The sequence below is a fragment of the Chrysemys picta genome, chromosome 4, assembly GCF_011386835.1.
Source record: "Chrysemys picta bellii isolate R12L10 chromosome 4, ASM1138683v2, whole genome shotgun sequence".
Classification (NCBI taxonomy): Eukaryota; Metazoa; Chordata; order Testudines; family Emydidae; genus Chrysemys; species Chrysemys picta.
Window position 1 is genome coordinate 57,782,955 of NC_088794.1, and position 14,515 is coordinate 57,797,469.

A 14,515-nucleotide genomic window follows, 5' to 3' on the forward strand; every position below is an offset into this window, starting at 1 on the left:
GAGATTGATAGCTGAGGGGGGCAAGGAACATAGCTGGGCTAAGTGACCACTGAAGCTGGGCTGGGGACTACATGTCCCCAGTGATGAGGAGGGTGAGGTGGCCAGTGGGCTGGTGTCTCAAAGGTGCTTAGCTAATGTCAAGGGTCAGGTCCTGTAGCAGAGCCAGCTCTGGGTAATCTGACGAGCACAGCTGGCCTGCAGTAGACTGCTTGATTGGCTACCCTGCCTGATTGGCGGCAAGAGTCAGCAGACCAGCTCTTAAACCCAGCAGCCGTTTGGTGGCTGCTCAAAGCATTCGCCCACGGCTGTGATAATTTCTGGGCGTTCTTGTTCCCAGCCCTCTTCCTGCCTCGGACCCAACCCTGCTCCCGCTTTGCCTCATCCAGCTCTGACCCTTGGCTCCTATTCCCAACTTTGGCTCTGACCCATGGCCTCTGGCATCTGACTCCAGTTCTCAGCCTGGGCTCCTATTCCTGGCTCCCAACTCCTGTCCTAACCACTAGGTATGACTCTCACTCCAACCAGTTGGCATGACTGCCCACATCGGACAACGAAGAGGAATAGGGTGAAAGCAATTGTGCGAAATCTGCTTACTTATGAAACCTATAAGCCTGTGGAGGGGCCTCCTAAGGGAAGCAGGGGAAGCCTTGTGTGGGCCATTTGTGGGCATGAGGCACGAGAATGACGAGACTGTGGGGCACTGTCCCATCTTGTCAGGACACCCCGGCTAGCTCCCCTTGTGGTCAGGTGGTGCTGTGGCTGCACAGCCTGTGCCAATGATGCAAGTTCACTGTTACAGCTGTAGCCAGCAGTTTATGGTGTGGAACTCATATCCTCCGTTGTCAGTGCCATGGGGACTGGCAGGGCTGCCAATTGCCTGCCTCTGGCTCCTTGGCCTTCTTCCTGTACCACCCCCACAACTGAGGCAGGCTAGAGCCAGCAGGGATTAAAAAGATGGGGAGGGGGGAGGCTGCGGTGCTAGTGAATGTGGCTGCTGGTGCTTTGAAGTTGAGGTTATAGGCTGAACCAGGCTCTCTTCAGAGCCCCTCTGATGCAGTCCCACGCCCTGTCCTGGAGCTTCCAGCCTGTGGCTGCTGGTATGGACCAGCCCATTCCTGCTCCTGCTGTCTCTGCAGAAGCTGCTGCGGCTGGGGGCCGTGCGAGGAGGCATTGCTTCTGGCTCAGGCAGCGGCTGGGGATGTGGCAGCCATCGCAGGCTTCCAGAATATTTTGTTGTTGGCGAAACAGACAGAATCAGTTTCACAGCCCGGCTTGTGCTGCTTTGCCTTCTAGCCAGAGCCCTTTTGAGAGAAGGGTGGAATGGATGTGGAAAGGTAGGGTCACTGCCCTCTGAATGCAGGGGGGCTACTGTTTTAAAGCAGGTGGGGAGCCTCTGTATACTGCATGATGGATCATGTTGGGTGTCTTCTACATTCCCTGGCCAGAGAAATCACTGCATATTCCAGAGCTCCTCCCATGATCAGCCTGCACATCCCATGTGGTACAGCGGCACCTCCTGAGATTAGAGCCCCAGTATGCGACGTGATGTACATATATGTGCAAAGAGCCGGCCCGTGCCCTAAGCAGCTGATGGTCTATACAGACAAAGGGTGGGGTTCCTGTCCTTGACAGATGGGAACAGAAAGATGAAGGGACTTGCCCAAAGTCCCCTGGACAGGTTAGAGTTTGAACCCAGATCTCCTGGGAACAGGAGATCTCATGGTTCAGGGTTTCAGCTGGCCCCCAGCAGGGGTCAGGAAGGGAATTACCCCCCATGCAGTGTGGAAGGGCTTTTTTAAATACTTCCTCAGAAGCAGCAGGGATGGCAATGGCTGGAGAGGGGACGTTGGGTGGGGTGGGCCAGGGCTCCCAGGTGCTTGGCTGGCTGGTTCTCGTTCACACGCTCAAGGTCTAGCCAATCGCTGGTGTAGGCTTGGGAAGGAATTTCCCCCCAGGTCAGAATGGCAGGGACCTTGGAGCTTTTCACCTTGCTCTGCAGGGTGGAGTGTGGGTCACTTGCTGAGATCATCTGGGTCTGGCTCACTCAATTCCTTGGCATTGTAGGGGCCTGGGGCACTAGTGCATCTTGGTCCCTCTTGTTCTGTCCCTGTGACGCAGCCATCTGGTCACCTATGGGCTGGGATATGTTGGTCTCTGTCTGGTTGGTGGGGGCAGTGTGCAGATGCTGGTGGCCTGTGATGTTGGGGGGGCCAGATGGGATGAGCTCATGGTCATTTTGGGCCTTGAACTCTCTGACTCCTGCACCCAGCCCAGTGCTTTACCCTGCTAGCCCTTACCAGCTGTGCGGATGGCGCTAGTCCCCTTGCTGCATGCCACTGTGCCCCATCCCATAGAGTGCTGTTTGGTAACCTCCCGCTATGCCTTCTCTTGGGAGGTGCTCTGTTTACTGATTTCAGAGTAGCAGCCGTGTTAGTCTGTATCCTCAAAAAGAACAGGAGTACTTGTGGCACCTTAGAGACTAACAAATTTATTAGAGCATAAGCTTTCGTGGGCTACAACCCACTTCTTCGGATGTTTACTGAGTGATCTTTGACCTACCCCTCAGCCCTGCTACTGGGCCTTCGAGCCAAAGCTTGATTCCTGCCAAAGCCCCTCCCCCAGCAGCCCTCAAACATTATCCCCATATTACAAAGGGGAGAAACAGAGACAGCAGGGGACCATGACTCCAGGCAACCATCTTTGGCACAGCTAGGAAGAAAGCCCAGTTGTAGACACACGAGTGCTAAGTACATTAGATATACTGTGAGATAAGCATTGGTTTGCTAAACCCAGGGTTGTGAGCTCAATCTTTGAGGGGGCCATTTAGGGCACTGGGGTAAAAATCTGTCTGGGGATTGGTCCTGCTTTGAGTGGGGGGTTGGACTAGATGATCTCCTGACGTCCCTTCCAATCCTGATATTCTATGATTCTATCTAGCTCCCCTGCTCTCTCTCCCCACCCTCAGCCCTCCTCAACGGCGCAGGCTGGCAGAGCAGAGGGGCATGGCCAGGCCTTGGCAATGGCTCTCCGGAATAAATCAATGGGCTGGCTCGGGGAGGGGCAGGGATGCACTCTGTCCCCTTAGCAGGTGAGGGAGGGGTTGGTAAAACAAGCCCTTAAATCTCCAGCTGGTGGCTGTGTTAAAAGCAAGGCTCGCCCAGGCTGGCATGACCTTCTCACACTCCAGCATGGCTGGGTCAGCGTGGTGGTTAGTTTGGGAGCTTTCTCTGTGGGCCGGGAACTCTGGGGCTGGATTCCAGGAGTGGCTGCATGCATGCTGCAGACACGCACCTGTTTTTCTTGTGGAGTTCACGGCTCAGAAGAGTGGGAGGCAGTGGTGCCTAGGATAAGGGTTCTGAGATCAGGTTCTTCCCACAATGCCCCTCAATCCTGACCCACAGGTCTCCCTCAGTCCAGTTCTGGGCTACATGCACACAGCTCTGCCAGCAGCCCTCTGTCCCAAGCGGCAGGCCCAGTGCCGGGCTCCTCACAGACTGCTCTGTGGATGCTCCTCAGTCATAACCTGCAGCTCCTCCACTTCCGTTCCAGGACTGCTCCCTCCTCCTGCTCTGCCCATATGCCTCACTCCCACTCGCAGCACCTTGCGCTGATCCTGCCCGGCCCACTCGTGCTTTGCCAATGCCCTTGAAGCCTGACCTGTTGTGTCTGCACCAAGTGCCCATTGCAGGCCCGCCACAGCACCCTGGTGAGGGGCTGCACACCTGGCCTCCAGCTCTCTGCAATTCCAGCCACGGCCTCTTTCTCAGCCGAGATTGCCAGTGGTGCCAAACTCCGGTTTGGGCAAGTGCCCAGCAGGGGACTTTTGTCTCTTGGGATCGTGCTCTGTGGCCCAATGCAGGGCTATGAGCGCAGTGTCTGGCTCTCAGGCTGAGATTTGTTTCTCACTGAGATCCGAGGGACGCTCTTCCAGCAGCTGGCTCCACTCCCTGCACCCCTCGCTGCCTCTCTCAAACTGCTGGCAGAACAAGGAGCCTGGCACTTCGTAGACTAAATGGAAAGATTGACGGTCTTTGCAACTGGATATTTTCCAGCTCTGCGATCGCTCGAGCTCTAATCCAGCCAGGCGATGGAAGAAATGGGAATGGCTGGACGGGGAACCAAGGGCCGGCTTGCAGGGGAGAAATTTAGGGTTACCATTCATCCGGATTCCCCCGGACATGTCCGGCTTTTTAAGCTAAAAATAGAGTCCGGGGGGAATTTGTAAATGTCCGGACTTCCCCCCCATGCAGAGCACGCGCGGCTAACAGTGCTGCCGGCCGGCCGGTGTCACTTACATGGGACTCCGACACTCAGCCAGAGAGGGCTCCTCCTCCTCCCCCCGCAGCAGAAATCACTCCCTCCCTGCATCGCAGATCGGCTCCGGCAGTCTGGAGCTCCTCCCCCACTGCTGCCCAGCGTCCGACGAGCGGCTCATGCAGTTCCTGAGCAAGTTCACCGAGACATTAGGCGAAGAAAGGCCAACAACAAGGGGGCCAGGGGGCAGGAGAAGGGGCAGGGAGGTTCTGGAGGGGGCAGTCAAGAGACGGGGGGGTCGGGAGTTCGGAGGGGGCTTTCTGGGGGTGTGGATAAGGTTTTGGGCAGTCAGGGTACAGACAGGGGGTAGGGTCCTGGGTAGGGTTACCATACGTCCGGATTTTCCCAGACATGTCTGGCTTTTTGGGCTCCAAATCCCCGTCCGGGGGGAAAGCCCAAAAAGCCGGACATGTCCGGGAAAATCGGGACATGCCGGGCCGGCCGTGCGGGTGCTCGGGGGCCGGGCTGGGGGCTCCGGGGCCGGGCCGGCGGTGCAGTGCCTGGCCGGGGGCTCAGGGGCACCGGCGGGGTCGGGCCGGGGACTCAGGAGCCGGGCCAGCACCGGCAGCTCGGGGGCCGGGCCGGGGGCTCGGGGGACAGGCCGGCGGTGCCGGGGGACGGGCTGGTGACCGGCGGTGCCAGGCCGGGGGCCCGGGGGCCGGGCCGGGGGTGGTCGGCACCCCAGGGCCGGGGCCAGCCTGGGCCGCGCCTCCTCCCCCCACACTCCCCCTTACCTGCTTCAGGCTTCCCACGACTCAAATGTTCGCGGGAAACAGGGGAGGGGGCGGAGACTTTGGGGAGTGGGCGGAGTTGGGGCGGGGCTGGGGGCGGGGCCGGGGCCCCGTGGAGTGTCCTCCTTTGGGAGGCACAAAATATGGTAACCCTAGTCCTGGGGGGCATTTGGGGGGGGGTCTTAGGAGGGGGCAGTTAGGGGACAAGGAACAGGGAGGCTTAGGTAGGGGGTGGGGTTCTGGAGGGCAGTTAGGAGCAGGGGTCCCAGGAGGGGGCAGTCAGGGGACAAGGGGGGGGGTTGGGAGTTCTGGGGGGGCTGTCAGGGGGCAGGAGTGGGGAGAGGGATCGGAGCAGTCAGGGGACAGGGAGCAGAGGGGTTTAGATGGGTCGGGAGTTCTGGGGGGGGCTGTCAGGGGGTTGGGAGTGGTTGGATGGGGCGTGGGAGTCCCAGGGGTCTGTCTGGGGGTGGGGGTGTGGATAAGGGTTGGGGCAGTCAGGGTACAGGTAGGGGGTAGATTCCTAGGGGGCCAGTTAGGATTGGGGGAGGGTCTCAGGAGGGGGGCAGTCAGGGGACAAGAGGCAGGGAGGCTTAGGTAGGGGGTGGAGTCCTGGGGGGCAGTTAGGGGCAGGGGTCCCAGGAGGGGGCAGTCAGGGGAGTGGGGGGAGGGTTGGGGGTTCTGAGGGGGGGGGGAGTGGGAGGGCCGGGGCTAGGGCAGGATGGGGCGGGGCTAGGACAGGGGCGGGGCTCCTCCCGTCCTCTTTTTTGCTTGCTGGATTATGGTAACCCTAGAGAAATTGGCATTTTGGGGCTGCTGGAATGGAATTTCCCTTGCTCCCTGCCAAAGCGACACCCGGAGATGCTTGTTTTTCTCTTCTTTCCATTCAGCTTCATCTGACACACCTGGTGCAGGAGGGAAGCTGCCCCAGGCTGCATGTTACGGGGTGTGTCCATCTCATGCATAGCATGCCCCTGCCCTAGCCTGCAGCACCCTGCAGGGGTGTATCCCCGTCCCAGCTGCATCTTGCCTCCTCAGTGGCTGTCACTCCTGCCCGTGCCACCTCTTGCTTTGATCAGGACCTGCTGCCAGGATCATGCTCTCCCCCTTCTCCTTGGTGCACCCCAGCCCTCACCGGCAAATTGCAGCTTCAGGGCCAGCATTTCCCTCCACTGCCCCCCGGAACCGTCACTGTGATGCTGTTGGCTGCAAGGTGGGGCTCCCGGCACGGTGCCCCCAGCCATGCTCCATCAGTGCTGCGGCCCGTGTGCACCAGCGAAGGGCCCTGCCCTGGCTGTGGAGTTGCTGCGCAATGATTGATGGTGGCCGGCTTCTTGGGATGGTGACTGTAGATGTTGGTTTAGTTCAGCAGTTGCCTGTAAAGGAAATTAGCTGGCGGAGTAAAGAACGGCTCGAGACAAGCCCACCCCTAACCAAGTGCTCGAGGGTTGTTACGAGCAGGGACATCGATTGCCAAAGGACAAGGGGGGCAGTTGTTCCCTGACCTTTGTTTGCCCCTTCCCCAATTTTTCACCCTCCCCCAGCCTTTGCAGGATATAATCAAATCCCAGGTAATGTTCTATGTGCTGACATAGCTTCGCCCCCAACCAAATTTTTCTGAGACCACGCCAGGGCAGGAGAGGCCTGGAAACCAGAGCTCAGAAGGATGCTAGCAGTGTATAAAGGCAGTGTGTGTGGGGAGGTCCAGTTCCTAGTGATAAAATAGGCCAGACATTTGTTTTCAGAAGCTGGTGGCGTGGACGCTGCTCACCACTGGCCACAGACGCCATCGGGGTCTATTCCAGCTGGATCTGCTGGGTAAGCAGGGTGCAGTGGCCCAGGCTGGGATTCCGGCCCAGGAAAAGTGCCAGCACGAGGAGTGCACTCCGAGAGACTAGCCAGGGGCCCGAGGGGGTGGGTGCAAGGAGCCCTGTAGCTGTCACAGGCCCCACTTGCTTCCTCTATCTGCCCTGCTGGTTGACTTGGCTCTTCTTCCTTCAGCTGCTGAGACAGGAAAGATCTTCTCGTTGGGTTCTGCCCCAGGCCGTCCCAGCCCAGACCCCCGTCTGGAGCTGCTCCCAGCCCCGGGGTATGTGTGTTAGATGCCATGACAGAGCCTTGTGACGCGCCCGTCGGCAGGGCGTTCGCCAGTGCAGGCTGCAGAGGAGGCCGAGGAGTTGCAATGGCTCTGAGCTGCTCTGCGGTAATTCGGCAAGGGCTCCAGTTCTCTAACAAGCAGCAGTTGGCTGCCTGGGGACGCCGAATGCAACTGGCCAGAACATGCCAAGGCTCCTGGGATGCTGGGGGGGGGTGGGGCGGCGGGAATTATCCCTGCGCTGGAGGGAACTGGGGCCTAGAGTGCCTGGAAGAAACATCCGAGCTCAGCATTAAGCAGGGCTAGGCCAGAGAATCACAGAAGGCTCCTAGGGGAGGATCAGGGCTGCTTTGTTTTCCCCAAGGGATGCTCATAGATCAGCTGGGCCGGGGACCTTAGGACCAGGCATGGATGCTCAGGATAGGGCTGGAAGCAGGTTCCCAATGTATTTGGGTCCCGAAGAGGCTGGGCTGTGGTTGTGAAGTGCTTTGGATCCAGGTATTGTTATATCAAAGCTCTGGGGATCAGTTGAACGATTTTGGGTTTGGGGCCAACTCCTGTTTCCCAGTCACCAGAGCTGAGGGAAGCCAGGCGAGATCTGTTAGTTTCTTGAAACCTGAGCAGCCAGATTCCCTGGCTCCAGGCAAATCCCCTGGGGCAATCCCTTCCTGGAGCTGTTTCCAGCCCCCAGACAGTAGGATGGCCTAGCTGAAGGTTTGGGGACAGGTGGGTCAGGTTCAGCAACTGATCCGGGAGCAGGATTTTGAGCTGCCTCCTAAAGGGTCTGCACAGATGAACATCCCCAGCCACAGACCCCACACCCTTCCTTTCCCCTCCCCTGGGCCTTGGAGGGAAAAGCAAGTGCGCCCCATTCCATCCCCATCTCCAGCCTCACAGCTGCTTCGGCAGGTATCCTGCAGCTTCCAGGGGTGCCATCAAAGCCAATGGAGTCTGTGAAGTACTGAGGGATGTCAGCCTCCTGGACACACATTGCTGTGTGTTGGAGAGACACAGCCTGTTCCCTTTGTGTGGGATGGGGGTCTCTGGAGTTTGGGGGTACACAGCCTGTCCTCTTTGTGTGGGATGGGGGTCTCTAGAGCTTGGGGGTACACAGCTTGTCCCCTTTGTGTGGGATGGGGATCTCTGTAGTTTGGGGGTACACAGCTTGTCCCCTTTGTGTGGGATGGGGGGTCTCTGGAGTTTGGGGGTACACAGCGTGTCCCCTTTGTATGGGATGGGGGTCTCTGGAGTTTGGGGGTACACAGCCTGTCCCCTTTGTGTGGGATGGAGGTCTCTGGAGTTTGGGGGTACACAGCCTGTCCCCTTTGTGTGGGATGGGGGGCTCTGGAGCTTCGGGGTACACAGCCCATCTCCTCTCAGTCTGGGTGGATTGCTGGAGTCTTGGGGTGAGCTCTGCAGGGGCGGGCTGGGAGGAAGGCTAATGGGAAGCAGGTGGAGGCTATACAGCCAGCCAGCCCCTCCTAGGCTGGTTAAGGAGGACAGTTCCAAGTGATGGGGATGCCCTGACGGGGGGAAACCTGTCAGGTTCCAGATAAGGCTGAGAAGCAGGTTCTGGGATTACCATTAATATTCATTAAGTGTGAACCCGGCGGTTGTAAAGTTAGCTCTGTTCATTTAGCTGTCACTGCACAGAGAAATATGAGCTGTTCCAGAGCCATGCTGGAGCTTGGCCAGGAGCAAGGCCTGGCCCCTCTCCTCCTTTCTAGCCAGGGAGTTTCTGCTTAGCCGGAGACACTCGAGCTGCCTCAATTTCTTCCCCGCTGGCTTGTCATCTCTGCTCACTAGAGACAGGGCCTGGACTCCAGATTCACACCACTACCCCACAGTGGGATGGTCCAGGTTAACAGCAGTCACTTCTCAGCTACCATACATGCACACAATAAGAGTGCACCCCTGTTCCCAAGATCTTAGTTGAAATGGACGAGGCTGCGTTGTCATCCCCCTCTTCCAAAGGGGGAAACCGAGGCACAGAGTGATTCAGTGAGTTGCCCGGGGTCCTAGAGGGAGTCTGGGAGAGCTGGGAACTGAATCAGGGTTTCCTGAGCCTTTGCCTTAACCATGAGGCTACCCTCCTTCTCCACCTAGATCCGTGGCCTGAGCTCATCTCTGCTGCTCGCCCAACACAATGACGATCTTGCGTTCCGGGGACTCCCAGACGATTCCCTGCGCCAAGGCTGCGTTCACTGATGGGCCCAGGGTGGCACCCAGCCACTTGATGAGAGGAGGAGGGGAGTAGGCGGATGACTTTTCATGAACGTTTGCACTCCCGTTCGCACCTTCCCGACTGGGCGGCCACGTGCGATTCCCACTGTGCCCGATAGAATTTGCACATAGGTGGGCTTGCCCTGTTCTGTGCTGCTGCCCTGCGCGTGGGGGCCGCTCTTCTTCTTCCTGCGTGTGGCCGGATCAGGAGGGGAGCACGTGTGGGGGGGGGGAACTTCTCTAACGACGGGAAGGGACAGATCGGTCGCTGCTCTGCTGAAACAGGAGGAGAAACTCTCAAAGCAGCTCTGCCCAAAGTGGCAGCAGCCTGCCAACACTTGCATGGCTCCAAACAGGGTCTGATCTACACCCACGAGCTTGTGATGAGATGTGTTAATCTGAAGTGCAGAAGGAGATTTCCTTCTTGGATTGAGAGTCACCCAACTCCACTAGAGACACCCCCCGAGGGCTGGAAGCTGCTGCTTCTCTCTCCCCCGTGGTTGGAGCTAAGCTGCTGATGCCGCCCGTCCACAGCTGCTTTGAGTTTCTGCAGCGTTCCAGGCAGAGCTTTTGTGTGTTGGAGGCTGGGATGCATAAACGGCTTTTAGGGAGATTGGAGATGATTCAGCCGGTTATTAATTCTTGGAGTCGGGCCTAAGGCACTCAGCCCGCTTCTCCCTGCTGAATTCCCTAGCCCGGCCGAGATGAAATAGCCCCGCTCTCCAAATTATCCAACTCTGAGCTGGTCAGGGAAGGTTAGGTGCTGTCCATCTGGTACAGATCATGAATCCATCCGGGCCTCCGGTAATGGGGAGGAGAGGGCCCCTTTGTCTTCCACGGGATGTGCCAGGATACGGAGTCCCCGGATGTGCAACCGGGATCCCAGGGAGTGTTTAACCCAGCGGTTCTCAAACTGGGGGTCGGGACTCCAAAGTGGGTCGTGATATTTTAATGGGGTCACCAGGGCTGGCGTTAGACTTCCTGGGGCCAAAATCGAAGCCCGAGGGCATCAGCCCTGGGCAGCGAGGCTTGGGCTTCGGCTTCAGCCCCGGGCGACAGAGCTCAGGTTACAGGTCCTCGGCCCAGGGCCGTAGTCCTTGGGCTTTGGCCCCCCAGCCCGGGGCAGCAGGGCTCGGGCAGGCTCAGGCTTCAATCCCCCTTCCTGGGGTTGTGTAGTTATTTTTGTTGTCAGAAGGGGGTTGCGGTCCCCATACGTGTCACCAAGGGCCAGTGCTGAGCCAGGGTTAGCACCCTGGAGAGGCTCCATCTGTAACCAGGGGTGGCAGGTTTGTATAATTTTGGTGGTGCCCAGGTCCAAGTCCTGCCCGTGCCTCCCCCCACCTCCACGCCAAAGGCTCTGGGAGGGAGTTTGGGTGCAGGAGGGGGTTTGGGGTGCGGGGGGGTGCAGGCTGGAGGGGAGTTTGGATGCTGGGTGTGGGCTCTGGGCTGTGGTAGGGGGTTGGGGTGCAGGGGGGGTGGGCTCTGAGAGGGATTTTGGGTGTGGACTCTGGGCTGGGGCAGGGGATTGGGGTGCAGGCGAGGGTGAGGTGCTTACCTCAGGCAGCTCCCAAAAGCGACCTGCACACCTGTCTGGCAGTGGCTCCTAGGCAGGGGGCCGGGGGGTCTCCACGCACCACTGCTCACAGGCACCATTGGCAGCACGGAGACACACACACACCTTCAGGGCCACAGGGACGTGCCAGCTGCTTCCGGGAGTGGCGCAGAGCAAGGGCAGGCAGGAAGCCGCCTTAGCCCCACTGCGCTGCCGGTGTTGGCGGCAGCAGCCAGGAGCCTCCAGGCCCTTTTAAATCATGCAGGGGCGGCAGGTGGGGCCGGGAGACACTCCGGAGGAGGTGTGTGGGGGCGGCAGGGGGGGCCGGGGGAGTATCCCGGCCCAGAACATTGGTGGAGCTGGGCCCCTGGGCCCTGAATATTCCTGGAGCACAGGCACCACGGGCCCATATAACTCGCCACCCCTGCCTGTAACCACCGTGTGCAGCAAAGGCCTGATCTAAAGCCCCCTCATAGATTGTCACCTGGGGTTTTACCACCATCTTGTCTGACCCTGGTGGTTAAAAGGCCCCTCGACACCAGCGTTCACCCCATTGCTAATATGCCGGGCCACTGGCTCTAAAGCTACACGCGCCTACCGCCCTCACTAACACATTCACCTCCCTCAGCCAACGCTGTAGCAGCCAAAGCCGGGAGAATAGCTGGTTTCTCTCTCCACTAGCTGAACGGAAAATGTCGAGACCATATTTGGAGGAGCAAAATGTTTTGTTGCATTTAGTGGTTATTTTAAGCCATTTAAATAATAGAATAAACCTGAAGGAAAATTTGAAATGACGGGGCGTTTTGAATCAAAAAGAGTGAGTGTGTGTGTGTCTTTTCAACCAGGAAAAATCAGCACAAATTCACGGAATGTTTCGGTCGACCTCAATCTGGATTGAGCAGGACTCGAGATCTGACCCACCCTGCTAGCAGGGTCCTAAAACCCTAGTCTTGAATGCTGGCTGACCCAAGTCAGGCTGATTTCTGTGTGGATGGAAGTGGGGGGCTTGGGCTCAAATCTGAGTCTGGGCTTAGTGTGTAGTGTAGACATAACCTGTGTGGCCCCGGCCACCTCTACAGGGGGACAGAGCGCCGCATTGAGTGTATTATGCTACCACCACTGGAGCTGCACCAGGAGTGAATTAAGCATCTGAATTTCCCTAGTGCAGATGTATAATAGTTGATCCAAAAAGGATAAATAAATTACCTGATCCAAAAAGGAAGTGAATCGGTTTACTGCTGCCATCAACAGCATCTGGTCCTTTACTTCCAGCTGGAGAGACTGGTCCTTAATGTCTTAAAAGGCCCCATTTTAATCCCTGTGCTGTGCATGGTGGTGGTTGTCTCGGAAAAACAGTACAGAAGTGGAGTGATAGTCCCACTGAAATGCAAGGACTTTCACTTGACTTCATGGTACTCTGGGCTCCACAGGACTGGAGTTCCTCACAAGTGGGTGCTTCTGTCTCTGGGTGTCATTTTTCTTAATTTATCTTCAGCTCTTTTAATCTCTCCTAATCCAGCCAAGGTCCCTGCTCTGAAATGACGGCCCTCTCTCCAAGCCAAGGTATGAAACAGAATCTTCTTTACCTGGCCTGGAAGTCCAGACCAGCCTACAGAGTGAAGCAGCACATTTTGGGGTGGAAGGGTGGATTTGGGATTAAGGGTCTGGCCTGGGACTCAGGGGATCTGGGTATAATTCCCAGTTCTGTCACAGACTCACTGCGTGACCCTGGGCAAATCACTGACGCTCCCTGGACCTCAGTCCCCATTGATAAAGTTGATGTTTGCATTACCCCAGTCATGGACCAGGACCCTGTTACGCTAGGTGCTGTACAAACACTAAACAGAGTGATGGTCTCTGACCATAGAACTGACAATCTAAGTAATGGAAATGTCCTTCCTCCCATTTGATTTAGAGTGCAATAATCTCTTCAGAGGCAATCTCTTACTATGTGCATGTGCTGTGCCTGGCACAAGGGGGCCCTGATCACTGGTAGATGGGACTGTAGTGATTTATTTTCAATGGAAGGAATAATTAGGGTGTGAGGGGGTGTCAGGTCTTCTGGGTTCTGTTCCGGGCACTGGCTTGCTGCCTACCCTTTGGGTGTGTTGCTTCCCCCTCTTTATGCCTCAGTTCCCCCTCTCAGTGCTACAGATGGCCAGAGGTTTGGTATTTACTGCCCGTGTTTCTCCTTGCCGCACAGAGTGATTGGCCAGGCCTTGGCTAGTGGTGCCGGAAGAGATTCAGTTCCTTGAGTGACCTTGTATTTCCCCCCAAAAGGGAGAGATTGCCGGGGGGGTGGGGGGGAAGAGGATCAGCGGGCTGCTGATCTTGGAGAAATGTGGTTGTGTTTATTGGGAAATGGAGTCCCGTGCAGCTTGAATTTATTCCCCTTGTAAAGCCTGCCGGGATCCTGGCAAGATAAGGTAGGATTGAGTAGTTAATGCTGTAGAAACCACAAGAAAGAGCTCTGGCTTTCATCTCAGCCCAGAGGCTCAGGTAGCGGCAAGGGGAAGCAGACAGGCTACCGGGAGCATTTCTGACACACAAATCCATCAGGGGGGCTCTGTCCTTGGAATTGCAGCTGCAAACGACAACTCCAGCCCAGGCCCACTGCACTTCCTTGCGGCATTTTAGTCAGTGGGCCGGGTCCTTTTCTGGCTCCTGCCCTTTCCCATCCAACTCCCGCCAAATTTCCTTTGTCAGTCGAACTCCTGGCCTGGCTCTGCTGACTCTGGGCCCCGAGGTCCTATGGAGAGATGAGCAAAATGGAAGTGGTGCCTGTATGCGCCTTACCTCCCCGCCCCTGCCCAGCGGGGTTACATTTGGGGGAGGGATAGCTCAGTGGTTTGAGCATTGGCCTGCTAAACCCAGGGTTGTGAGTTCAATCCTTGAGGGGGCCACTTAAGGGGGGAGGGATAGCTCAGTGGTTTGAGCATTGGCCTGCTAAACTCAGGGTTGTGAGTTCAATCCTTGAGGGGGCCACTTACGGATCTGGGGCAAAATCAGTACTTGGTCCTGCTAGTGAAGGCAGGGGGCTGGACTCTATGACCTCTCAGGGTCCCTTCCAGTTCTAGCAGATAGGTATATCTCCATATATTATTATTATTATTATAGGAAATGGAATGCTGGCCTGGCTCCCAGGCCTCTGTTCTGACCACTGCTTTCCAGGTCCGGAAATAGCTCCCAGAAGTCCTAGTGTTAGAGCAGGGGGCTGGGAGCTCAGATTCTTGGGCTCCACAAAAGCCAGCGGTCCTGAACCCAATGCTGACCCGTAGGTGGTTGCAGACTTTGCTGTGTGATGCTGAGCGAGTCGCATCCCCCTCTCTGTGCGTCAGTTTCCCTGCCAATAAAATGGGGACAATGATACTGGCTTACCTCCTAGGGGGCTGTGAGTCATTAATTAATGTTTGCTAAGTGCTCTGAGAGCCTCAAGTCCTCATCTGTACAATGCGGATAACAGCAGTGCCTTGGTCTGTTTAAATTGTAAGCTCCATGGGGCAGGGACCGTCACCGGGTATGAGCTATGAGAGCATATGTATGTACAGCGCCTAGCGCAATGGGGCCGATCACAGCCAAGTACTCTATGTGCTACTGTAATAC